The following is a 26,892-nucleotide window of genomic DNA, read 5'->3' on the forward strand; positions in this document are numbered from 1 at the left end:
TCATGATGCAATTCTACGTCATCCAGTTTACGTGGCGAATGCTGTAAGAGCCATGGATGTTCGGCAAACGTGGAATCATGTACGTTTTCCCCATTTTTACCTAGCGTGTGTTCTTTACACTTTACTTTAATGGGTCTACCTGTCTGTCCAATCTAATAGTTTGGGCAGTCGTTACAAGTAATTTTGTATACACCGGATTTAGTGCCGGGTTCTTCCCGTGCTCCAATGGTATGAATTACTCTTTGTTTCAGACTATTATTTACGGAAAAGGCAGATCTATAACCGTATTGTTTCTGTAAAAGTCATCTTATATTCTGTTTAAACTACATTATTGTATGTGTGTAATTCTATTTAAGTATGTTTCTGTATATTTACATACAGTGTGAGAGTAGAGAAGGAATAGCGATGGAGGGTTCTTTTTCTTTTGGGGGGGGGGGGGGGGGGGGAGGGGAGGGGAAACCATGATGTGTGGACAGTTAGTTGCATAGAGGGAACGTACCTCTGGTCATTTCCTTTTGTACCCTGCAGTGGATGGCAGACGGTACGTTCCACTGTACCAGTTATTAGAGCTCCTTTCTCTTCACGTGTGGAACGCGGGAAGAATGACTGCCTAAGTGTGTGGGCTGTAATTATTCTCATCTGGTGTTCGCTCTCTCTGCAACAGCGATACGTAGGCGCTCGTAGTATATTCCTACATTGCTCACTTCAGGTTACCTGCACGTCGTTGTCTGCAGTTTTTATTAGCACTATGAAATTTGGTAACTCAAAAACTTTCATAGATGTTGCCATGAAACTTGAACCAGATAATCAGTATATTGTGACCTCTATGTGGAAAAAAAATTTGTAAACTGTGGAATATATAGTGAAGTGAATACTGCTTTTTATTTTACGTTCTGAACTATGTGTACTTTTTATTTTAGGTACACTGTACTTCCACACTGTTCAGAATAAAAGGTCAAAACAAATTTTATTCTTTTTTTGAAACAGTAAACATGGAATATTTACCAATTTGTTGTCCTGTGAATTTAAAAAGAAGTCGTTTTTAAAAGTCAGGTTTTAGTCATAAAAACTTAAAATCATATGACTTGCTCCACCGTTACGTACTAATACATTGTTGAACAAAGCATATCAGTATGTTCCGAAGTGTCGTATTATTATAATTCAAAATTTTGTTCTTGTAGCTTTAATATCAGACAAAATAATGATAGTTAAGTATGTACACTACTAGCCATTAAAATTCCTACACCAAGAAGAAATGCAGATGATAAACGGGTATTCAGTGGACAAATATATTATACTACAACTGACATGTGATCACATTTTCACGCAGTTTGGGTGCATAGATCCTCAGAAATCAGTACCCAGAACAACCACCTCTCGCCGTAACAACGGGCTTTATACGCCAGGGTATTGAGTCAAACAGAGCTCGGATGGCGTGTACAGGTACAGCTGCCCATGCAGCTTCAACACGATACCACAGTTCATGAGGAGTAGTGACTGGCGTATTGTGACGAGCCAGTTGCTCGGCCACCATTGACCAGGCGTTTTCAATTGGTGAGAGATCTGGAGAATGTGCTGGCCAGGGGAGCAGTCGAACATTTTCTGTATCCAGAAAGGCCCGTACAGGACCTGCAACATGCGGTCGTGCATTATCCTGCTGAAATGTAGGGTTTCGCAGGGATCGAATGAAGGGTAGAGCCACGGGTCGTAACACATGTGAAATGTAACGTCCACTGTTCAAAGTGCCGTCAATGCAAACAAGAGGTGACCGAGACGTGTAACCAATGGCACCCCATACCATCACGCCGGGTGATACGCCAGTATGGCGATGACGAATACACGCTTCCAATGTGCGTTCACCGCGATGTCGCCAAACACGGGTGTGACCACCATGATGCTGTAAACAGAACCTGGATTCATCCGAAAAAATGACGTTTTGCCATTCGTGCACCTAGGTTCGTCGCCGAGTACACCATCACAGGCGCCCCTGTCTGTGATGCAGCGTCAAGGGCAACCACAGCCGTGGTCTCCGAGCTGATAGTCCGTGCTGCTGCAAACGTCGTCGAACTGTTCGTGCAGATGGTTCTTGTCTTGCAAACGTCTCCATCTGTCGACTCGGGGATCGAGACGTGGCTGCACGATCCGTTACAGCCGTGCGGATAAGATGCCTGTCATCTCTACTGCTAGTGATACGAGGCCGTTGGGATCCAGCAGGGCGTTCCGTATTACCCTCCTGAACCAAACGATTCCATATTCTGCTAACAGTCATTGGATCTCGACCAACGCGATGGGCAATGTCGCGATACGATAAACCGCAATCGCAATAGGCTACAATCCGACCTTTATCAAATTCGGAAACGTGATGGTACGCATTTCTCCTCCTTACACGAGGCATCACAACAACGTTTCACCAGGCAACGCCGGTCAACTGCTGTTTGTGTATGAGAAATCGGTTGGAAACTTTCCTCATGTCAGCACGTTGTAGGCGCCAACCTTGTGTGAATGCTCTGATAAGCTAATCATTTGCATATCACAGCGTCTTCTTCCTGTCGGTTAAATTTCTCGTCTGTAGCACCTCATCTTCGTGGTGTAGCAGTTTTAGTGGCAAACAAAAGATGGGAATCACCGTAAAGTAGCACTGGCAGAAGTGAGTGATACAGAAAAGTCGGAGTTTAGCAGCGAATCCCTGGAGCAGTTGGGAACATCTCCCGCGCTGTGGAGGCCAGGTCTGCCGCGGAGGAAGACAACGGCTCCAGGCGGCGTGGTTGCCAAGTCAGTGCTGGAGGCTGCCGCGGCTGCGGCTGGACGAGGCGCGGTACATCACCGGCTCCAGCTCCAGCACACACCTCTCTCCCCCTCCCTCGCTCCCCCCGCCCCCCCCCCCCCTCCCCCATCCCCGTGACACCGGCATCCACCTCGCAGCCCGCCAGCATCCGGTGCAGACAGCGAGATCCCATCTGGCTCTCTCGCACGGCGCCCTCCTCCCATCCAGCCTCCTTGCTGAGCCGGGCTTCCTCTCAGGAATACGGCTGAGTGCAGACAAGCCAGCTACTCGCTCTCCGTCATAATTCTACTACGCGCCCTTATACCCTACACTGTTACCTCTTTCTTAGGGTTCCGTTCCACCAATCGGTAAAAAACGAACCCTTGCATCATCGTTTTGGTGTCCGTCAGTCTCCCCAACGGTTGTTGTTGTTGTTGTGTTCTTCAGTCCTGAGACTGGTTTGATGCAGCTCTCCACTCTATCTTGTGCAAGCTTCTCCACCTCCCAGTACCTACTGCACCCTACATCCTTCTGAATCTGCTTAGTGTATTCATCTCTTGGGCTCCCTCTTCGATTTTTACCCTCCACGCTGCCCTCCAACGCTAAATTTGTGATCCCTTGATGCCTCACAACATGTCCTACCAACTTCTTCTAGTCAACTTGTGCCACAAACTCCTCTTCTCCCCAATTCTATTCAATACCTCCTCATTAGTTATGTGATCTACCCATCTAATCTTCAGCATTCTTCTGTAGCACCACATTTCGAAAGCTTCTATTCTCTTCTTGTCCAAACTATCTATCGTCCACGTTTCACTTCCATACATGGCTACACTCCATACAAATACTTTCAGAAACGACTTCCTGACACTTAAACCTATACTCGATGTTAACAAATTTCTCTTCTTCAGAAACGCTTTCCTTGCCATTGCCAGTCTAGATGTTATATCATCTCTACTTCGACCATCGTCAGTTATTTTGCTCCCCAAATAGCAAAACTCCTTTATTATTTTAAGCGTCTAATTTCCTAATCTAATACCCTCAGCATCACCCCACTTAATTCGACTACATTCCATTATCCTCGTTTTGCTTTTGTTGATGTTCATCTTATATCCTCCTTGCAAGACACTGTCCATTCCGTTCAACCGCTCTTCGAAGTTCTTTGTTGTCTCTGACAGAATTACAATGTCATCACGGAACCTCAAAGTTTAAATTTCTTCTCCATGGATTTTAATACCTACTCCGAGCTTTTCTTTTGTTCCCTTTATTGCTTGCTCAATATACAGATTCAATAACATCGGGGAGAGGCTTTTTTACAACCCTGTCTCACTCCCTTCCCAACCACTGCTTCCTTTTCATACCCCTCGACTCTTATAACTGCCATCTGCTTTCTGTACAAATTGTAAATAGCCTTTCGCTCTCTGTATTTGACCCCTGCCACCTTCAGAATTTGAAAGAGAGTATTCCAGTCACCATTGTCAAAAGCTTTCTCTAAGTCTGCAAATACTAGAAACGTAGGTTTGCATTTCGTTAATCTTTCTTCTAAGATAAGTCGTAGGGTCAGTATTGCCTCACGTGTTCCAAAATTTCTACGGAATCCAAACTGATCTTCCCCGAGGTCGGCTTCTACTAGTTTTACCATTCTTCTGTAAAGAATTCGCGTTAGTATTTTGCAGCTATGACTTATTAAACTGATACTTCGGTAGTTTCCACAATTGTCAACACCTGCTTTCTTAGGGATTGGAATTATTATATTCTTCTTGAAGTCTGAGGGAATTTCGCCTGTCTCATACATCTTGCTCACCAGATGGTAGAGTTTTGTCATGACTGGCTCTCCCAAGGCCGTCAGTAGTTCTAATGGAATGTTGTCTACTCCCGTGGCCTTGTTTCGACTCAGGTCTTTCAGTGCTCTGTCAAACTCTTCACGCGGTATCTTATCTCCCATTTCATCTTCATCTACATCCTCTTTCATTTCCAGAATATTGTCCTCAAGTGCATCGCCCTTCTATAGACCCTCTATATACTACTTCCACCTTTCTGCTTAGAACTGGGTTTCCATCTGACTATGGATATGTCGATATTTTTCCGAAAACGTATCAATATAAGGGAAGGCGGGGCAAGATGGGGAAACTAACTTTAAACCCTTACAAAAGGGACAAAAATAAACAAATTCAAGTATGTTTGATTATCATTTGTTTACTTAACCATTGAATTACAATAGCATGCAAAGAAACCTGCAAACTTGTTACATTCAGTTAGAAATATCTCGATTTGAAATATAAACTACCAATTCCCCGTCTTACCCCATATGCGGAGTAAGATGGGGTACTAGCACGAATTCATCTCTAAAGCTTAAATAAGGACTGGAATAACGATATCATGTGACGATAAGGTTTCGGAACACGGTTCTGCGAACTGTAGAATCAGGTATTGCGTTTTGTTTAGGCCTCTTACTTTCACAGCCTCGTCATCATCACTTTCTGTCACTGCACGAGTGTCGTGGGCCCAGCAGTACAAACATTCTTCACTCTCTTCCCCGTTGTCATTAGACCTCAGTTTATTATCTCTTGAGCATGAAGGGGTGGTTAAGACATCAGTAAAGTTCGTCACTTTTTCATTGTCATTATTTCCTTTTGGTGGTATCAAAAGTTTATTAAACGTCTTTGAGAAGAGTTTTTGTTTACATGCAGCATGTTCGGGGACTCCTTTTCGTTTAATTTCTTCAGATAGTTCACTCCTATAAGGAAATTCGGTTAAAACAACGGGTTTTCCACGCCTGTTAGATGGTTTCTTTCGTTTTTTTTATCCACCTTTGCAATAGCTAACACCATTTCAGGGATGGTATCCTTAAAGTTAGACGAAACAGAGGCTTGATCGTCAATTGTTAATTGTTCCGGTGTTTTACGTCTTGACAACTACTCTGATATTTGGTCTTCCGTTTCTGTAACTTCAGATGCGTGAGCTTGAGGAATGTCTGTAGTTGAACAGGGAAGGTAATCACTTTCTTGAAACACATTTCTGTTTACAGGCCAAATGCCTGTTTTCCAAAACCCGTTCACTGCTGTGGACATTGTAGCTGAATGAATGAAGGCTTTGCCGGATAAACTTGCGATCTGACGCAGCGTAACAACTTTTCCAGGATGGGTGCGAAGCCATGATCTTACTTCATCTTCGTAAAATTTACTGAGAGGTTTCATAAATACCACGTCCAATGGTTGAAGAGGGTGTGAGCAGTGTGGTGGCAAACACAGCAAGACAACGCCATTTCCGCGGGCCACATCTATCAGTTCTAAATTCTTGGTGTGCGTTTTGTGGCCGACCAATATGAGAAGTATTGGTGTTTCCTTTGACGCTCCAGTAAATGCAATAAACTTCTTAAACCAAGTCAAAAATAGTTCTTTCGTCATCCAACCAATTTCTTGGACTTCTGCCCAAGCACCAGGGGGCAGGCCAGTCTCAAACACTTGTTGCATTCGTTTTGGAGGATAAATTAACATAGGTGGTGCGTAGCACCCCGACGCTGAAACACAGATTTCTGCAGTCACAGTCTGGCCTCTCTCTGCTGAAGTAACTGCTCCCACCTGTCTGCGCCCTTTCAAAGCAGCCACCTTTGTGCGAGCTTTTGGAATGACTGTTAAACCAGTCTCATCGCAATTGAAAATTCTGTCTCCCGTAAACTTGAATGTGTCTAATAGACTTTCTAACAGATCGAAAAACGGATCTACAGCAACTCGATTAAACCCCATTGCTCGTGCGATTGATGCGGCCTCTGGTTTTCGTATTGTCAAGGTAGGATTTCGTGCAAGAAACCCATTTAACCAATCTCTTCCAACAGATTTGGCTGCAGTATTAAATGGATATTTGATGTTGTTTCGTTCAGCTAGCTGAAAAGCAAGTTCACAAAGTTTTTTAAGTGTTAGGCCAAAATACTGTCCTTCCATCTGTGTTAAGTAGTCTTTAATTTCTGCCTCTTGTTCTGGGGTAAACACACTAGTGATTGGTCCTAGCCTTTTCACAACTGTATAGCCAGGATGAGCACGTTTCTTTGCCACATTTCCATAATATTGTCCTCAAGTTCATCGCCCTTCTATAGACCCTCTATATACTCCTTCCACCTTTCTGCTTTCCCCTCTTTGCTTAGAACTGGGTTTCCATCTGAGTTCTTGATATTCATGCAAGTGGCACTCTTTTCTCCAAAGGTCTCTTTAATTTTCCTGTAGGCAGTATCTATCTTACCCCTAGTGAGACAAGCCTCTACATCCTTACATTTGTCCTCTAGCCATCCCTGCTTAGCCATTTTGCACTTCCTGTCGATCTCAGTTTTGAGACGTTTGTATTCCTTTTTTCCTGCTTCATTTACTGCATTTTTATATATTCTTCTTTCATCAATTAAATTCAATATTTCTTCTGTTACCCAAGGATTTCTACTAGCCCTCGAATTTTACCTACTTGATCCTCTGCTGCCTTCACTACTTCATCCCTCAGAGCTACCTATTCGTCTTCTACTGTATTTCTTTCCCCCATTCCTGTCAATTGTTCCCTTATGCTGTCCCTGGAACTCTGTACAACCTCTGGTTTATCAGTTTATCCAGGTCCCATCTCCTTAAATTCCCACCTTTTTGCAATTTCTTCAGTTTTAATCTACAGTTCATAACCAATAGATTGTGGTCAGAGTCCACATCTGCCCCTGGAAATGTCCTACAATTTAAAACCTGGTTCCTGAATCTCTGTCTTACCATTACATAACCTATCTGATACCTTTTAGTATCTCCAGGATTCTTCCATGTATACAACCTTCTTTTATGATTCTTGAACCAAGTGTTCGCCATGATTAAGTTATGCTCTGTGCAAAATTCTACCAGACGGCCTCCTCTTTCATTTCTTAGCCCCAATCCATATTCACCTACTATGTTTCCTTCTCTCCCTTTTCCTACTGTCGAATTCCAGTCACCCATGACTATTAAATTTTCGCCTCCCTTCACTACCTGAATAATTTCTTTTATCTCATCATACAGTTCTTCAATTTCTTCGTCATCTGCAGAGCTAGTTGGCATATAAACTTGTACTACTGTAGTAGGCGTGGGCTTCGTGCCTATCTTGGCCACAATAATGTGTTCACTATGCTGTTTGTAGTAGCTTACCCGCACTCCTATTTTTTTACTCATTATTAAACCTACTCCTGCATTATCCCTATTTCATTTTGTGTTTATAACCCTGTATTCACCTGACCAAAAGTCTTGTTCCTCCTGCCACCGAACTTTACTAATTCCCACTACATCTAAGTTTAACCTATCCATTTCCCTTTTTAAATTTTCTAACCTACCTGCCCGATTAAGGGATCTGACGTTCCACGCTCCGATCCATAGAACGCCCGCTTTCTTTCTCCTGATAACGACGTCCTCTTGAGTAGTCCCCGCCCGGAGATCCGAATGGGGGACTATTTTACCTCCGGAATATTTTACCCAAGAGGACGCCATCATCATTTAACCATACAGTAAAGCTGCATGTCCTCGGGAAAAATTGCGGCTGTAGTTTCCCGTTGCTTTCAGCCGTTCGCAGTACCAGCACAGCAAGGCCGTTTTGGCTAGTGTTACAAGGCCAGATCAGTCAATCATCCAGACTGTTGCCCTTGCAACTACTGAAAAGGCTGCTGCCCCTCTTCAGGAACCACACGTTTGTCTGGCCTCTCAACAGATACCCCTCCGTTGTGGTTGCACCTACGGTACGGCCATCTGTATCGCTGAGGCACGCAAGCCTCCCCACCAACGGCAAGGTCCATGGTCCATGGACATGCCATCATGTACCGTAATATTACTATGTTTGGAAAAATATTATATATTCACTTATGCAACTGAAATGCCTTTTACACCAGTACAGAGAGGCATTCATTCTGTGAATATTAGAGCGAATACTGCTACACTAACTATAAAGATGCTCCATGTCAAAGCTTTGTGTGTGTGTGTGTGTGTGTGTGTGTGTGTGTGTAACACTGTACATTATTCATTTACATTTAGCATCTTGAGAATTGTAGTAACAGATAAATTTCCTACTTGATCTGCAGATAGGTGTAGGAATACTATTTACTTTGGAGGGTGGAAATTAATTTTTGGAATTTTTTCAGGAAAGAGCTGTTAGCCAGCTCAGTTTGTTCATTAAGGATATAGTCTGGGGTGTTGTTTTGTGTGTGTGTGTATTTTTATTTCTTCTAATATATCCATAGTTTTTCTCAATCTTTCTCACTGAATAGTTTTCTTCAGCAATATGGGCTGGAAATGCTGATTTGTTCAAGTTGCCAAGCCTTAAAGAAGAAAAATTCCGAAAACTTTAATTTGTAATCACATGAAAAAAATATTTCTTTTGTCATTTGTTATCCGGCGTCAAACTTGAAATTAAAACAATCAGTAGTTCTGGATTGAGACTGGCTGGGTCGCGGTGCTAAAAGTCAGACATCAGGGAAAGGAATGACTTTATTGCGCATATGACGCGTTTCGGAGTTTATCCATCATCAGATACCCAGGGACGTAGACGCGGAGTTTTAAGTTGTAAATGAAACAAACGTTCGCAGTGCGACCCAGTCAGCCTGAATGCGGAAGTGCTGATTATTATAACAATGGTCGCCTACCTGTTGCATGACTTTGTCACATTCGTATTATTGAAATGAAACATTGTCGAAAGTCTTGGAATCCATTGGACCGATATCTCACCAGTGTCAATGTCGATAACAAGCAAAAAAACTCGACATCCTGGAATGGATTAGGTATCTGTTTATACACAGCTAAATTTGTACGGAACCCTCAGTCCAGTTTAATACAACATTGTAGTCATTTCCAGCATTCTGTATTCTGAAGTCTCCCGTATTTCCAATTATGCGCCTCCAAATTTCCGTCCCACGTAGCTCTTCCTATTCTCTCTTTTTCACCTTGTTTTCGGGCGTGTTTTTCTTCTTGTATCAGTTGGAATCGATTCCATCGTCTGTTTGGGCCACACCGACCGAGGTGGCGCAGTGGTTACCACACTGGACTCGCAAACGGGAGGACGACGGTTCAAACCCGCGTCCGGGCGTCCAGATTTAGATTTTACGTAATTTACCCAAATCGCTCCAGGCAAGTGGCTGGACGGTTCCTTTGAAAGGAGCATGGCCGATTTCCTCCCCCGCCTTCGACACAATTCGAGCTTGTGTTCCGTCTGTAGTGACGTGAACGTCGACGGGACGTTAAACCCAGTCTACCTTCCTTCCTTAGGCCGTCTGCCCTAACCCAGACGGCACAGATGTCCACGCCACCTCTTTCGCTTTGCTTCGATTGTATTCAATTAAAGTGGTGCGCAGCTTCACTGTCGTACGTATTCTAATTTTCAAATTTGTTTGGTAGTTTCAACCTGCAGCAGGTTTCCAAAATGCCAACTCCTTTGACAGTAAGATTCTCTTAATTCTTTCATATATTTCCCATCTTACTGTTCCATTCGTTACTGTACTTTCTACAGTAGTTCTAAATATGCAGTTCGTTGTTTCTGATCTGACATATGAGTTCCATTAAGCTTCATTTCAGTGTTTGGATGCCTGTCCACCTTGGACAAATTAGTTCTTCATTTCACTTTTGCTGCATGCACCTTCGTTAATACAGGGTGTATACGTGGACAAGGGGAAAAAATCCCGGATTATTCCCGCGTTCCCGTTTAAAAAATATACTTTTTCTCAGGCAAAAATACACTTTTTCCGTGCTCAGTGACAGTACGTTTTGCGTAGTTTTTTTCCTTTGGAGCTGTAAAACTTCTCAATCCTTTGAACTGTTAACGCTTTATACACTGACGTAGAACTTCCCAAAACAAACGGGGTGGGAGAACTGGGAAAACTTTTGATGGAGAGAAGTTTTGGAAAGACCTCTGATGTGCAGAATATTTTCGTATTACGAAGGTATAAATTCGAATTGCACCAAACACAGCACGTGTTGAAATCGAGATTAGAAGGCCGCTGTGGCCGATCGGTTCTAGGCGCTTCAGTCCGAAACCGCGCTGCTGCTGTGGTCGCAGGTTCGAGTCCTGCCTCGGGCATGGATGTGTGTGATGTCCTTAGGTTAGTTGGGTTTAAGTAGTTCTAAGTTCTAGGGGATTGATGACCTCGGATGTTAAGTCCCATAGTGCTCAGAGCATTTTTTTTTTCTTTTTTCCAGATGTACAATGAAGAAAGTTCCATCAGATTTTCGGTGTGGTTTTTGGGATGTAAATTTTCTTGGAGTACCAGTACTGTACTATCTCATATTTGGTTCTTGTTCGTGGGATAATGCCATACATGACAGAAGATGAAAACGTGCCCTTGAAATTCAGCCAAGACTTGGAACTAGCCAATACTGTGGAACGAAACACTTCGTTTCAAATAAGTTGATTGCCTCAGCGGAAAGATTAGTAAAGCCAAATTTCTGTAGCAAACTGACAAAAATAACTTCATTGTTCTGCAGGGCGATTAACGCTTGACTGCGAATGATTTGGAAATAAAATCAAATTAGAAAACTGAAACTAATAATACATTTTTGCCCTCCGCAATTATGTGAATGGATTACAATTCACTTGATAGCTCCCGGCCGCAGAAATCCGTTTTGTTTTCATTTGACGACTTCGAAGTTCCGTATTTTTCCCATCTCCAGCATCTGCGTACCTTTTTAGTGAAATAATCAGCAACCTGTAGCACAAAAAAAAATTCCTTTAACGATTTCAGGCACCTGTAAACGAAGAGGAAATAGCGAAATCACTTAACGCAAACGGGAGGTTAGGTGGTGACTAACCCTCTCCCCACTACAACTCAAATAACTCTGCGCATGCGTGAATCAGGCAGCTAGGGCGCGCCAGAAGAATTTTTCTCATCAGCATCTGGCTGCTTGCTGCTACTGCCGAGAAGGTACTGCGCATGCGCGACTCAACTGCGCATGCGCATGAGTCAACTGGCAACTGGTCAAACGAACATAATGATCCAGTCGTGACGTCACGCTAGAAAGCAGTTTATTGTTACGAAGTACTACATCGTCTTCGCCCTAAGGCCATTGTCGTATTTCTGCTGTGTGCTGACGCTTGCGCGTGCACGGTGTTTTGTTGTAAATGGCGCATTTCCTTTTCCACAGAAGTTTTATTTTTTTCCCGCTCGTTTGTATATTATTGCTGCAGTTTCATTCTCCAGTAACATTCTTTGCTAGAGAATCAATCCTTATCAGTCAAAATTACAAAAATTTAACTGAAAGCTAAAACAATGAATAATTCCCGGAATTCCCAAAAATTCCCGGATTTTTCCCGGTTTTCTACCGGATGAAAAAATTCCCGTTTTTTTCCCTGATTTTCCGGTTGTCTTCAGTCCTGAGAGTGGTTTGATGCAGCTCTCCATGCTACTCTATCCTGTGCAAGCTTCTTCATCTCCGAGTACTTACTGCAACCTACATCCTTCTGAATCTGCTTAGTGTATTCATCTCTTGGTCTCCCTCTACGATTTTTACCCTCCACGCTGCCTTCCAATGCTAAATTTGTGACCCCTTGATGCCTCAGAACATGCCCTACCAACCGGTCCCTTCTTCTTGTCAAGTTGTGCCACAAACTCCTCTTCTCCCCAGTTTTATTCAATACCTCCCCATTAGTTATGTGATCTACCTATCTAATCTTCAGCATTCTTCTGTAGCACCACATTTCGAAAGTTTCTATTCTCTTCTTGTCCAAACTATTTTTCGTCCACGTTTCAATTCCATACATGGCTACACTCCATACAAATACTTTCAGAAAAGACTTCTTGACACTTAAATCAATACTCGATGTTAACAAATTTCTCTTCTTCAGAAACGCTTTCCTTGCCATTGTCAGTCTACATTTCATATCCTCTCTACTTCGACCAAGATCAGTTACTTTGCTCCCCAAATAGCAAAACTCCTTTACTATTTTAAGTTTCTCATTTCCTAATCTAATTCCCTCAGCATCACCCGACTTAATTCGACTACATTGCATTATCCTCGTTTTGCTTTTGTTGATGTTCATCTTATATCCTCCTTCAAGACACTGTCCGTTCCGTTCAACTGCTCTTCCAAGTCCTTTGCTGTCTCTGATAGAATTACAGTGTCATCGGCGAACCTCAACGTTTTTATATCTTCTCCATTGACTTTTACACCTACTCCAAATTTTTCTTTTGTTTCCTTTACTGCTTGCTCAATATACAGATTGAATAACATCGGGGACAGGCTACAACCCTGTCTCACTCCCTTCCCAACTGCTGCTTCCCTTTCATGCCCCTCGACTCGTATAGACCCCGTAATAACGACTTCCAAGTTCTGTATTTTATCCACCTCCAGCATCTGCATACCTGTTTACTGAAATAATGAGCAACCCGTTAAAGAAAAAATTTATTTCCTTTATCGGCGTCAGGCACCTGTTGCCCTTCTTCAAAATTCCACACAGAACAATATACCATACATAAGACGTTAGATAAGAATATTAAAATTTAATATGAAAAAGTTTAAACAATTTTAATAATTTGGTGATATTTGTCTCATTATTTGCGTGAAAACTACGCCTTGACAGTTATGAAATCGTCATAACTTCTGAACGGTTTGCGTTAGGACGTTCAAAGTGCCCGGTTGGGCGCGGGGCATAGTTTCGTTTAGCGACGAAGTCCGCATTCACTTGGAATTTCACATTTGGGGGGGGCGTCTGAAAACCCGCATTTCGCGGTCGGGAAATCTTTTAGCCCTGAACGGTTGACTGTGCAATGTCCAGTCACGGAAAAATCGGTGCTGTGTGGTCATAAAAGATACAAGAACAATATGTAATACAATAACGAATCCACTATCGCAAAAAAAGAAAAAAAGCTCGTAAATACTCATAGCGGCTATACGAAGATGCTATAAGAATGCGAAATAAGTGCAGACATTATGCCATAACTGTAGCTAGTAGACTTGGCCACTGTTTCTATGTTTGGATACAGTGTATCGATACGTGGAACTGTTTCAGTGTTTCGGAACGGCTGTGGTTCACTGTTTCGAAACAGTGGTGTTTCATTCCGCCCGTGTCTCGGATAACCGGACCAGATTCGATCACGAGCCAGACACAGAAACTGTATCGTTGTTTCAAAATAAGGCTGTTTCAGTCCACCTGTGCTTGGAACGGACTAATTGTATCGAAACAGTGATGTTTCATTCCGCTCTGTGTCGGACGAGATTCGGGCTCGGCACAGGTAATGAAACGCAACATACCACTTCGTGAAACACTTTCAGGAGTGTCGAAATCGTTTTGACAAGCAATAGCATGAAGCTTAAGATATCCGAAAATAAAGCTTCGTTTCTAGGTGACTGTCCTATTCCGAAATGGCGTAACATTTGCTTTATAAACATTAACCAAACAATAAAACAACGCATACTATTCACATTCAAACTAATAAATATGTGAAAATCATTCAGTTAAATTACACTTTTTTTTTAACATGCGCTTCTCTGCTCAAGTACAGTAATCATATTAAGAAACGCAAGTAAGCCTAGAACATTTTGAATAAAAAAAAAGGCGTAGAGTGACAGTTATTATACATATACATAAATTTAATGTAGGTATAATTGCAAGCAATCTGTCTGTTTGACATATCACTGATAGTGTAATGGTGAACGGGAAGGCCTGGGCAGCATGGTGAAATTATAGTAACGGTTCGAAACACCTTGAAAGACAAAATTTCTTTCTGTTATATTTTGTTATTTATTCGAGTTATTTGTGAGTCTATCGTCACTGTGCCTATTATCCACAATGATTCCCTTTGTGTGCATGGAAATTAGCAGGATGGGTATATTACCCATTCTGCAGTTTGGTCCCACCTCCAGTTCCTTTCGTGGCGGTTCTTCTGTCTCCAGCTATGGCTGTCCTCAGCCAATTGAAAAGTATGAAAGTCACAAGACACAAAAGCAGCGCATTTGCTGCAGGAAATACGAAACTGCCAAGACGCCTAAGGGATAGTTTCATACTTTCTGCGATATGATTAGCGCTCTCGCACCTCATTTGTGTTTATATGGACATACTTATACAGCAGACATTCAAGGTGATAAAATGTGTAGGTTTATTAGCTTACTAAACACAAACTGTTTCACTGTTTCGAAACACCGTATCGAAACATTACATTGTACTGTTTCATTTGTTTCGAAACAGTCACGTGTTTCAGTTCCGCCATCTCTAGTAGCTAGTCAGCTAATGACATACAAATGTTGAAGTTGGTCTCGGGGAGGGCGTGAAGGTACGACAAAATAAATAAAACCGTACACAACTATAGTTGTCATAAGGCATACACGAAAATATAAGTGCGCGTAAGCAGCGTAATAAATAATACATAAAAACCTAATGATAAATAAAATAAGTTAATACCACGGCAAGTGGCGCCATGGATGGGAAATTTGGGAACTAATCTCCAAACACCTGTAGTGACGTCAGTAGTGCGCTAGCAGCGAACCTGTCGGCAAGGACATAGTGCAGGGCGCATCATGGGGCTGGAAATTCTAACTGGAGTAAGTGGAGAGACAATTCTCAGTCATTAGCTAGTATTAGGCATTTTAAAGTAGCTATAAAGTAAAGGAAGTATGGGTACAGCCGTATGTTTCTACTATTGTGAAGCAACTACACTACTGTAAATATACAGGTTACAAGCGCGATTCGCGATATGAGTGTGACTATCGGCGTTCATTTCAGTTGTATGGCACCGTAAGCTTTAGAACAGCGCGCTGAAGCGGTGTAGAGACGTGAATAAAGTGTCAGCAGGAAATACGGCCGAGGTGCGAGAAGCAATACGTGGACTAAATGGAGACACAGTGCAAAATAAAGGGTCAAAAATTACTGCAGGAGGTAGGAAACGTGGCGGTCGTATACTTTCTCTACAATGGAGTAAATAGTTCAGAAATGTATACAAACTCCTAAATACGCTCTGTGACGTAAATATAACTACCGACATTCACATTAGTTGGCGTGAAATCAGCACAACAGGTTTGGCTGACTGACTCTGAATGACTAAAAGTGCTTATCGACCGTAAAACGTACTTACAGCTATAAAGTCGAGCATCGTAAACTTCAAGAATAGAATGGCTATGGGTCGCTGTTTACATACAGGTAATCACCTGTAACAAGAATCGCCACATGTAGATTGTAGGAGGATCAGCATCTGAAATAATTTATAGTGAACTACCTTGGGGTCGACACAAGCGTCCGATCCCACGCGTCGGCTTTGACCCGTGACGTAAGGGTGCTGTCGTGTGTGACGTCATGACGGCGCGGAGTTTGGTTTGAGTGTGGCTGTCTCCAGTTCTGTTTTATCTTATTTTATTTACTTTTCTGATCTGTTCGTTCTATCTCGTGAGATTTTTTTTTTTAATTTAAAAACACTTATTACTTGTTTTAATGATCTGTTTCCTCCAGTTTCTGTTTTAGTTTATTATATTTATCTTTCTGATCTGTTCGTTCTATCCCGTGAGATTTTTTTTAAAAAAAAGACAAAAAACACTAATCAGCTACTGAAGCATCTTTATCTTCTATGGGTTGCAGGGGTTACGACCCCTGGGGAGCTGGGTGGCTATTCATGCATGGCTGCCTTCACTTACACGTTGTAGCTACGCAAGGCGTCTAAATTTGTTTATATTTAGTTTGCCCCCCACCCAAAACACCCCCTTTCGCGCGGTTGTCCCTATAGTGTCATTAGGCTTCTTGTGGAAAGTGTGTGTGTTTGTTTTTGTTTCCGCCATATTTGGGGTCTAGTGTAGCAGGGGATACAACCCGTCCGCTTTGGACAAGGACGTCACAAGCCGCCAGAGAGCAGTTTACCATTTTCGCTTTTGCTGTTATGTTTGTTTCGTGTTTTTACTGATTGCTTAATAAAGTGGATCTGTTTATTCTATCTCGTGAGATTCTTTTTTTTAAAAAAAGCCAAAAAAAACTTATCAGCCACTGAAGGGAGCTACAACACTAAGAACAATCGCTTCTCGATTGGCCACTTGTGACGTCATTGTCCAAAGCCGACGGGTTGTATCCCCTGCTGCACTAGTCCCCATATTTGTGACGTCGTGGGTCGAAGCAGACGGGCGGGAACGGACGCGTCCGTATTTCAACAGAAGTATCCGATTCCAGCCGTCTGCTTCGACCAGTGACGTAATGGAATTGTGGTGTGTGACGTCACTACGGCGCGGTGTTTTTGAGTTGGTTGTGTTTGTAGATGTCGTGTTGCTGTATCTGATTTTGCCCTGGGGTGGTGGATGTGGACGTGCTGAGTTTAACATGTGGTATTTGGTTCATTTCAGTTTTGGTTGTCATCGTGCTAAAGTGGTTTTGAGTTTAGGTAGTGGGAGCACTGACTACGTAGAGAAGTAGCTGGAAGCTGTGCCTATGTTACAGATTTTCACCGTGATGTCCATTTTCCATATAGTAACCAATGGGAGGCGGAAAATTATATTAAGAAATTTATATAATTATAAAATTATATTAAGAAATATATATAACATTCAGCCTCCGATTGGTTGCTATACGGAAAATGGACATCACGGTGAAAGTGAAAAACGTTTTATCTGTAACATAGGCACAGCTTCCAGTTACTTCTCTACATACTCAGTGCTCTCACTTACTGTAGGCATTTCTCGTACCGTGACACCAGCTTTCCAGTACACCAGTAATAACAGGCTGGCGTCAGTGATTTCCGGCACTTCCCTACACCGGTCTGCAGCTCGTTGCCTGTGTCGAAATGCTGTCCATGTAGCAAACAATCGGAGGCTGAAATGGTTGCTGTATGGAAAATGGAAATATATACATCTATATATCTCGGAGGCTGAAAATTTATATACAGGGTGTAAAGTTTAAGTTGACAAACCAGATTAAGTCATAAAATAAGTTTCACGCGAAAAATGTGTAGAATCCAAAGTTGATTATTTTCGAGGGGGACATCTTCTGGTGCTAAATTAGCCCGCCACCCCAGCCCCCTGCGGGTGGGGCGGGAGGCAACTTTAAAATTTCAAATGGGAACTCCCCATTTTTATTGCAGAATCAGATTCTACATAAGAAACTACGTACATTTTGTCTTAAACATTTGTTTTGATTCTTGGTAAGGGGCGCTGTAATTCAAGAAAATCCATGTTCTCATTTTTGCGTGGAAAATGGTTACACATAAATAAGAAAATACTTATTTACTTCGTACGATGTTTGTTCAGTTAGCTAGCCAGATGATTTGTTTGATAATTAAAAGTTGTGTGGCCTCGTGACCATGAAACAATCAAAACTTATCCAAATCTGTGGAAAAAAAATTAATATTTGGGTCAACATTTGTAAATGTCTAATTCCTCTCTCTCAAACCCCACCCTATGTGGAGAGAGGGAGAGTTTTAGTTTTAGCGAATCAAAATTTACGAAGTAAATAAGTATTTTTTGTTTATCCGTAACCATTTTCCACGCAAAAATGAAAACATTGATTTTCTTGAATTACAGCGCCAACCACCAAGAATCAAAACAAACGTTTAAGACAAAATGTACATAGTTTTTTATGTAGACTCTCATTTTGCAATAAAAAAATGGGGGTTCCCATTTGAAATTTTGAAGTTGCCTCCCGCCCCACACCCAAGAGTGGCGGGCTAATTTTAGCACCAGCAAATGTCCCCCTCGAAAATAATCAACTTTGGCTTCTACACATTTTTTCGTGTGAAGCTTATTTTTCTAGTTTATATATATATATACATGTAAATATATAATTTTCCATACAGCCTCCGATTGGTTGCTATGTGCAAAATGGAAATGTATGGTGAAGAAAAAACACTCGGACTCCGGAGCGCGATTCCTCACATATTGGCAATACAAAAATGACTTACCTGTTTTTATTTGCTAAAAGTAGTCTGTCTGACACGGTATCAAGCGTCTTAATCGTTGTATAGCGGATTGCAGTGGGTCTTCCAAAACGTACTACGAAGACGAAAGTAGTAGTGCAATCAGCTTTTAAGGAAACGTTTTGCACGTTGTGCACGTGAAGTGCTTCTCACCACTGCACCTACCAGATACCAAATTTGTTTCGTGTGAGCCCTCCCCCACTGGTTCCATCGATTAACACGGACTATTATTCTTGTCACGTTCTGGTCCATTACATTTCGTTATGGCCTCAAGTCACCAGCAGAGCAAGCAAGGTGCTTTGCAAATGATTTCGACGGGACCACTGTGGGAGGGTGCACAGAAAACAGGTCTGCAATCTAGCAGACGCACTGGCGCGAAACACATCCCGTCTGCGACGTGCAAAAGGTTTGTTTAGAAGCTGGCCGATGGAAAAGACTGTACTTCCATTTCTGTGTTCGTAGTGACTAAGACCAAATTATTTGATACAAGACTCACTGTATGAGGATTAAGACGGCAGGTACCGTACCACGCAGACTACATTTAGCAAATAAAAACAAATAAGCCTCGATACAGAATCGAACCCTCAACCTCTGGCATGCTAACCGTAAACGCTATCCAGTGCACCAACTACGCAGCCCAACCCTAGGCCCTGACTCAGGCAGCTACCGGACATGTGGTTTCAGTCTCGCCAGATTGCCAATCTTTAACGCCCATTTGTTGTTGTTGTTGTTCTTGTTGTTGTTGTGGTCTTCAGTCCTGAGACTGGTTTGATGCAGCTCTCCATGCTACTCTATCCTGTGCCAGCTTCATCATCTCCCAGTACCTACTGCAGCCTACATCCTTCTGTATTCATCTCTTGGTCTCCCGCTACGATTTTTACCCTCCACGCTGCCCTGCATACTAAATTTGTGATCCCTTGATGCCTCAGAACATGTCCTACCAACCGATCCCTTCTTCTAGTCAAGTTGAGCCACAAAATCCTCCCCAATTCTATTCAATACCTCCTCATTATTTATGTGATCTACCCACCTAATTTTGAGCATTCTTCTGTAGCACCACATTTCGGAAGCTTCTATTCTCTTCTTGTCCAAACTATTTACCATCCATGTTTCGCTTCCATCATGGCTACACTCCATACAAATACTTTCAAAAAAGACTTCCTGACACTTAAATCTATACTCGATGTTAACAAATTTCTCTTCTTCAGAAAGGCTTTCCCTGCCATTCCCAGTATACATTTTATATCCTCTCTGCTTCGACCATCGTCAGTTATTTTGCTCCCCAAATAGCAAAACTCCTTTACAACTTTAAGTGTCTCATTTCCTAATCTAATTCCCTCAGCATCACCCGACTTAATTCGACTACATTCCATTATCCTCGTTTTGCTTTTCTTGATGTTCATGTTATACCCTCCTTTCAAGACACTGTCCATTCCGTTCAACTGCTCTTCCAAGTCCTTTGCTGTCTCTGACAGAATTACAAATCCGCAGGACGAAATTTTGAGTCAGCGTGGAGGGTAAAAATCGTAGAGGGAGATCAAGAAATGAATACACTAAGCAGATTCAGAAGAATGTAGGTTGCAGTAGGTACTGGGAGATGAAGAACCTTGCACAGGATAGAGTAGCATGGAGAGCTGCATCAAACCAGTCTCTGGACTGAAGACCACAACAACAACAACATATTTGCATTGCCAGTATGTGAGGAATCGCAGTGCGAAGTCCGACTGCGCGAATATTTTTTCACCGTAGGGTCTAACAGCCAACGGCCTACCCGGTTTCCGTCACATCACCGGAGTTACGCGCTGTCGGGCTGGGCTGGCACTTGGATGGGTGACCGTCTGGTCTGCCGAGCGCTGTTGGCAAGCGCGGTGCACTCAGTCCTTGTGAGGCAATCTGAGGAGCTAGTCGATTGAGAAGCAGCGGCTCCGGTCTCGTAAACTAAAATACGGCCGGGAGACGGGTGTGCTGATGACATGCCCCTCCATATCCGTATCCAGTGACGCCTATGGTCTGAGGATGACACGGCGGCCGGTCGGTACCTTTAGGCCTTCATGGCCTGTTCTGGAGGAGTTTCAGTTTTTCTAGGGTCTAACAGATGTATGTGCAGATATTTTTCTGTGTGGTATCTTAATATTTACACTCATCAATGTGTTGGTTGTTTTTTCTGTGCATCGAACAGTCTTTCCACAAACACCTCACAAACTTTACCACCTGATGTTTTCTGCAAGACCTTACTACGTCACTAAATGGATGATGCCGGCCGGAGTGGCCGAGCGGTTCTAGGCGCTTCAGTCTGGAACTGCGTGACCGCTACGGTCGCACGTTCGAATTCTGTCTCGGGCATGGATGTGTGTGATGTCCTTAGGCAAGTTAGGTTGAAGTAGTTTTAAGTTCTACGGGACTTACGACCTCCGAAGTTAAGTCCCTCTCTCCGACAAAATCCTCGCCATGCTGATGGCGTCTCTGGTTCCTTTTCCTTTCCTAAATCCAAACTGGTGCTCTCCCATTGCTTTTTCAGTTTCGTGTTCCAGCCGTCCGTTGAGTATTCTTGTGAGATCAAACTAATTGTTCTGTACTCATTGCATTTCTTGTTGTTTCTTCCCGAGAGCAAACACTGTGACGTCCAAAAGGTCCTTAGGCCATTCTCCAGTCTCGTAAATCGCGTTGATGAGTTGCGTCAGCGCTTTCAGATCTCCGTTTCCGATTCCTTTCAGTCAAATCATCGGTGTGTCGTCATTCCCTCCTCCTCATCCCCTCAGTCGCCTCCTCTCCTTCCGTTTCGAGTATGCTAGGACCTTTTTCGTCATCACCAAACACCTCCTCTATCTCTATTTCGATGTTTTCGGGCGATTTCACACAAAAATCATGTAGCCCTTGGGGAAGTACACATGTAAAGAACACAAAAAGTAAATATTTATCATTTTCGTCAATCACATTCACATTAATTCTAATTATATTTCACTGAACTTTAGGCACTTTTTTTTATAACTGAATATCATTTTTTTTGCAAATTTAAAAAATTCGGAAGTGGGCATGCTTTCATAGCTCATCGTCCCCTCGAATTCTGCCATGATTAAATCTGCTGAACGTCTGTTTCTTGTGTCACACTACTTATTTCTCATGAATGAAAAGATTCGCTCCACAAAGTCATAGCCGGCAGCCGTGACCGAGCGGTTCTAGGCGCTTCAGTTTGGAACCGCGCTGCTGCTGCTACGGTCGCAAGTTCGAATCCTGCCTCGGGCATGGACGTGTGTGATGTCCTTAGGTTAGTTAGGTTTAAGTAGTTCTAAGTTCTAGGGGACTTATGACCTAAGATGTTGAGTCCCGTAGTGCTCAGAGCCATTTGAACGGCAATCAGTATAGACTAAAGCCAAGTGTACGCGATGACATTGGGTTGCGATACCCGTTGCGTGGAATGAGTTGCACGCAAGTGGTTTGATATTTGACTGTAGACACGGCGAAACCAGTATACGCTTTAGTTTCGTCGTTTTCTGGGTTTCTGAGTCGTGTCTTAAATGAAAGTTTTGGCAGCTGCACGTCCCACAGGTTGTGATGGGGTTAAAGCTTGTTGCGTGGAATCGCTGCGTAAGGAAAAAAATAAGAAACGTGTTTCGATTCGTGACTGGATGAAGAAAAGACGTCAGCTCGGTTGCTCAGCATCCTTGCTGAAATAATTTATAATGGAAGACCCAAGATCATCATAAACTAAAGGCTATGCTTTGTCGATTCAGCTACGTCCCTCTCTCCATTGTCATCCTCTTTAATTCTTCATACGATTTTATCCCCATATCTTCTTTGATGTTATTAAAATAAGTTGCTCTTGACCCGCATCTTGGTTTTTTCCATAAAACTTTTCCTTCAAATACATTCTTCAGGAACGGGTTGTGTCTCAATATGTGCCCTATCATTTTTTATTTTCTTCTTCCTATATAATTTAGCAGCGTTCTGTTCTCATTCACTTCTCTTAAGACGTGTTCATTACTTTTTCTATCTACCCAGCTTGTTTTCGTTCTCCATATCCACATTTCCATTGCTTCCAATCTCTCTCTTTCTCTGCCTTTCCCAGAGTCCACGCCTCACATCCGTATGTTACGACGCTCCAGACAAAACTTTTGGCAAACTTTTTCCTAATTTCTAGGCTTATATGATCGTCTGTTAGTAAATTCCTTTTATTTTGGAAGGCTTGCTTTGCCAAGGCTATTCTTCTCTTTATATCTGTGATACATTTATTGCCGTCAGTGATAGTGCTCCCCAAATAACAGAAATTCTCAACCTGCTCTAGAACACCATCTTCTAGTCTAATATTAAACTTTACCATTTTCTTTTGTCTTCCCTACTACCACAGTTTTTGTTTTCTTCTTATTTATTCTTAGATTAAATTCTCTTAGTATTTTGGCAAATTTTAGCAATGTAAACTCCATTTCCTTTACTGACTCAGCAAGTGTAAATATATCAACTGCAAAACGGATACAGTGTATTCGTTCCCCGTTAATTTTAATTCCTTTCTTTACTCTTTTCAATTTTTCACTGGTTTTTTCAGTACATAAATTGAACAAATATGGTGATAGTGGGCATCCTTGTCTTACTCCCCTCCTTATTTTTGCTTTCTTCTTCACACCATTCACCTCTGTCTCTGCTTCCTGCCTTTTATACTGGTTCCAGATTAATCTTCTCTCTCTCCAATCAAGATTTATTTCCTTCATTGTTCGGAATAACAATTTCCAATTAACCAAGAAGCTCTTTCAATTACCTTAGACTTTCACCAGAACTCTTCACGTTTCTTGTAAATAGAGTTAATTATGCGATTAGGACTAAAGATACTGTAATGCATGAACACCGCCGCGAGAACTGAAATTACATATCACATTCCGTGCATTACAATCGAGAACACTTGGCATGCTATAACACGCAGGTTTAGTTTGTGATGACGCTTTTTCATCAACACCAATAATTATTAACAGTAATAATTCTTATGATTGAGAGCAGTAACTATTCTAAGCAGGCTGCATTAAGAAGAGAATGGTTTGCAAGCTACTCCCTTGAAGACAGATCTGTACAGTGGCAATGTTTCAAACTTCTAACATCTCTGAACGGGGAGCAATGCCTGCGACGTTTTAAATAGATGGATATTGAATGAAGAATGCAGCTTCTTGAATTTGTATAGCCTTCCCTCCTCTCAACAATATTCCTGAAAAAAAAAAGGAGTGAACCAACTCGAGGCGTTCAATGAATTCGAAAGTAAAGTTCTATATACTGACTTTGCAGAAAATCCTAAGAAATTTTGGTCTTACGTCAAAGCGGTAGGTGGATCAAAACAAAATATCCAGACACTCTGTGACCAAAATGGTACTGAAACAGAGGATGACAGGCCAAAGGCCGAAATACTAAATGTCGTTTTCCAAAGCTGTTTCACTAGACCTCTCTAGATTGTCGCACAGATGACATAATGGTAGATATCGAAACAGATGACAGAGGGATAGAGAAACAAAATCGCTCAAAAGAGGAAAGGCCGCTGGACCTGATGGGATACCAGTTCGATTTTACGCAGAGTACGCGTAGGAACTTGCCCCCCTTCTTGCAGCGGTGTACCGTAGGTCTCTAGAAGAGCGTAGCGTTCCAAAGGATTGGAAAAGAGCACAGGTCATCCCCGTTTTCAAGAACGGACGTCGAACAGATGTGCAGAACTATAGACCTATATCTCTAACGTCGATCAGTTGTAGAATTTTGGAACACGTATTATGTTCGAGTGTAATGACTTTTCTGGAGACTGGAAATCTACTCTGTAGGAATCAGCATGGGTTTCGAAAAAGACGGTGGTGTGAAACCCAGCTCGCGCTATTCGTCCACAAGACTCAGAGGGACATAAACACGGGTTTCCAGGTAGATGCCGTGTTTCTTGACTTCCGCAAGGGGTTTGATACAGTTCCCCACAGTCGTTTAAATCAACAAAGTGAGAGCGTATGGACTATCAGACCAATTGTGTGATTGGATTGAAGAGTTCCTAGATAACAGAACGCAGCATGTCATTCTCAATGGAGAGAAGTCTTCCGCAGTAAGAGTGATTTCAGGTGTGCCGCAGGGGAGTGTCCTAGGACCGTTGCTATTCACAATATACATAAATGACCTGGTGGATGACATCGGAAGTTCACTGAGGCTTTTTGCGAGTGATGCTGTGGTGTATCGAGAGGTTGTAACAATGGAAAACTGTAAACGAATTGACGCATGGTGCAGGGAATGGCAATTGAATCTCAGTGTAGACAAGTGTAATGTGCTGCGAATACATAGAAAGATAGATCCCATATCATGTAGCTACAAAATAGCAGGTCATCAACTGGAAGCAGCTAGTTCCATAAATTATCGGGGAGTACGCATTAGGAGTGATTTAAAATGGAATGACCATTTAAAGTTGATCGTCGGTAAAGCAGATTCCAGACTGAGAGGTTCATGGGAAGAATCCTAAGGAAATCCAGTCCGAAAACAAAGGAAGAAGGTTACAGTACGCTTGTTCGCCCACTGCTCGAATACTGCTCAGCAGTGTGGGATCCGTACCAGATAGGGTTGATAGAAGAGACAGAGAAGATCAAACGGAGAGCAGCGCGCTTCGTTACAGGATCATTTAGTAATCGCGAAAGCGTTACGGAGGTGACAGATAAACTCCAGTGGAAGAGTCTGCAGGGTACGGGCTTTTGCTGAAGTTTCGAGAACATACTTTCACCGAGGAGTCAAGCAGTATATTGCTCCCCCCGACGTATATCTTGCGAAGAGACCGTGAGGATAAAATCAGAGAGATTACAGCGCACACATACCGACAATCCTTCTTTCCACGAACAATACGAGACTGGAATAGAAGGGAGAACCGATAGATGTACTCAAGGTACTCTCCGCCACACACCGTCAGGTGGCTTGCGGAGTATGGATGTAGATGTAGATGAACGATGGGATTTTAGTCTTGTAGACGAGAGCATTGCCACAGCTAGAATTACACTTGCTCGTATTTTTCTTAATTCAGTTGTATGTAAGCTCCTAATTCAATACATTTTGCCCTGCAGCTCTATATTGTCAAACCATCTATGTTATGATCGGACATGGCGGTCTCAACGGCAAGCAATAAGTTACTTATTTTTGTAATCACCATCAGTGAAATCCCACAAACAGCTATGCAAAGCACAGATATCCAAAAGCGAACATTATTCTCCGTTCCCCACTTCATGTTTCAGTTCATCTACACTCTGCGGACAGACGTATGCTCAAAACTCGTGCAACTAGTGTCGCCAAAGTTGGAACACGCCGAAAGTGTTTTAGTTTCACCGACGAGTTGCGCAAACGCGCGGCGCGCATGCGCAGTGGCCGGTTGCGCAGTTGCCTGCAAGCTAGTGTCGTCGGCTAACCAGGCTTTAAACTTCCTGGCAGATTAAAACTGTGTGCCGGACCGAGACTCGAACTCGGGACCTTTGCCTTTCGCAGGCATGTGCTCTACCATCTGAGCTACCCATGCACGACTCACGCCCCGTCCCCACAGCTCTGCTTCTGCCGGTACCTCGTCTCCTGCCTTCCAAACTTTACAGACAAAGGTACCGAGTTCGAGTGTCGGTCGGGCACACAGTTTTAATCTGCCAGGAAGTTTCATACCAGCGCACACTCCGCTGCAGAGTGGAAAGCTCATTTTGGAAACAGGCTTTAAACATTTAGCCTCCACGCATCCACACCTCAACGCCTGAACTCGTCTCCAGGGAAAAGTAAGCATTAATGGCTTGCTCTTGCCACATGTACTTCGTGATATTAACCACTCTAATAACATGTGACTTGCTATGGCCGTAGTTATTAGTCTGCAAATCAGGTAAATACTGAGGTAATGTTGTTGACTGCACTGCTCTCAGGCACCAAAAATAAAAAAAAGGCGCTTGCACCCGTGACACCGTCTATATAGGAGGGGCGTTTGAAAAGTTCGTGCAAAGTCCGAGAGATGGCACCACTGGCGCGTATGGAAGTCATGTTTAGTTAGCAGCGTCTTTGGAAAGGATTGATGAATGGTGCAGACTCTGGCAGTTGACCCTCAACGTAAATAAATGTAACGTATTGCGCATACATACGAAAAGAAATCCACTACTGTACAGCTACACTATTGATAACAAACAGCTGGAGACAGCGTCTGCCGTGAAATATCTTGGCGTAGCTATCCAGATCTACCTCAAGTGAAATGACCACATAAAACAGATAGTGGGAAAAGCAGACACCAGACTCAGATTCATCGGAATAATCTTACGGGAATGTAACACGGTCACGAAAG

Source organism: Schistocerca piceifrons, chromosome 11 (assembly GCF_021461385.2).
Source record: "Schistocerca piceifrons isolate TAMUIC-IGC-003096 chromosome 11, iqSchPice1.1, whole genome shotgun sequence".
Classification (NCBI taxonomy): domain Eukaryota; kingdom Metazoa; phylum Arthropoda; class Insecta; order Orthoptera; family Acrididae; genus Schistocerca; species Schistocerca piceifrons.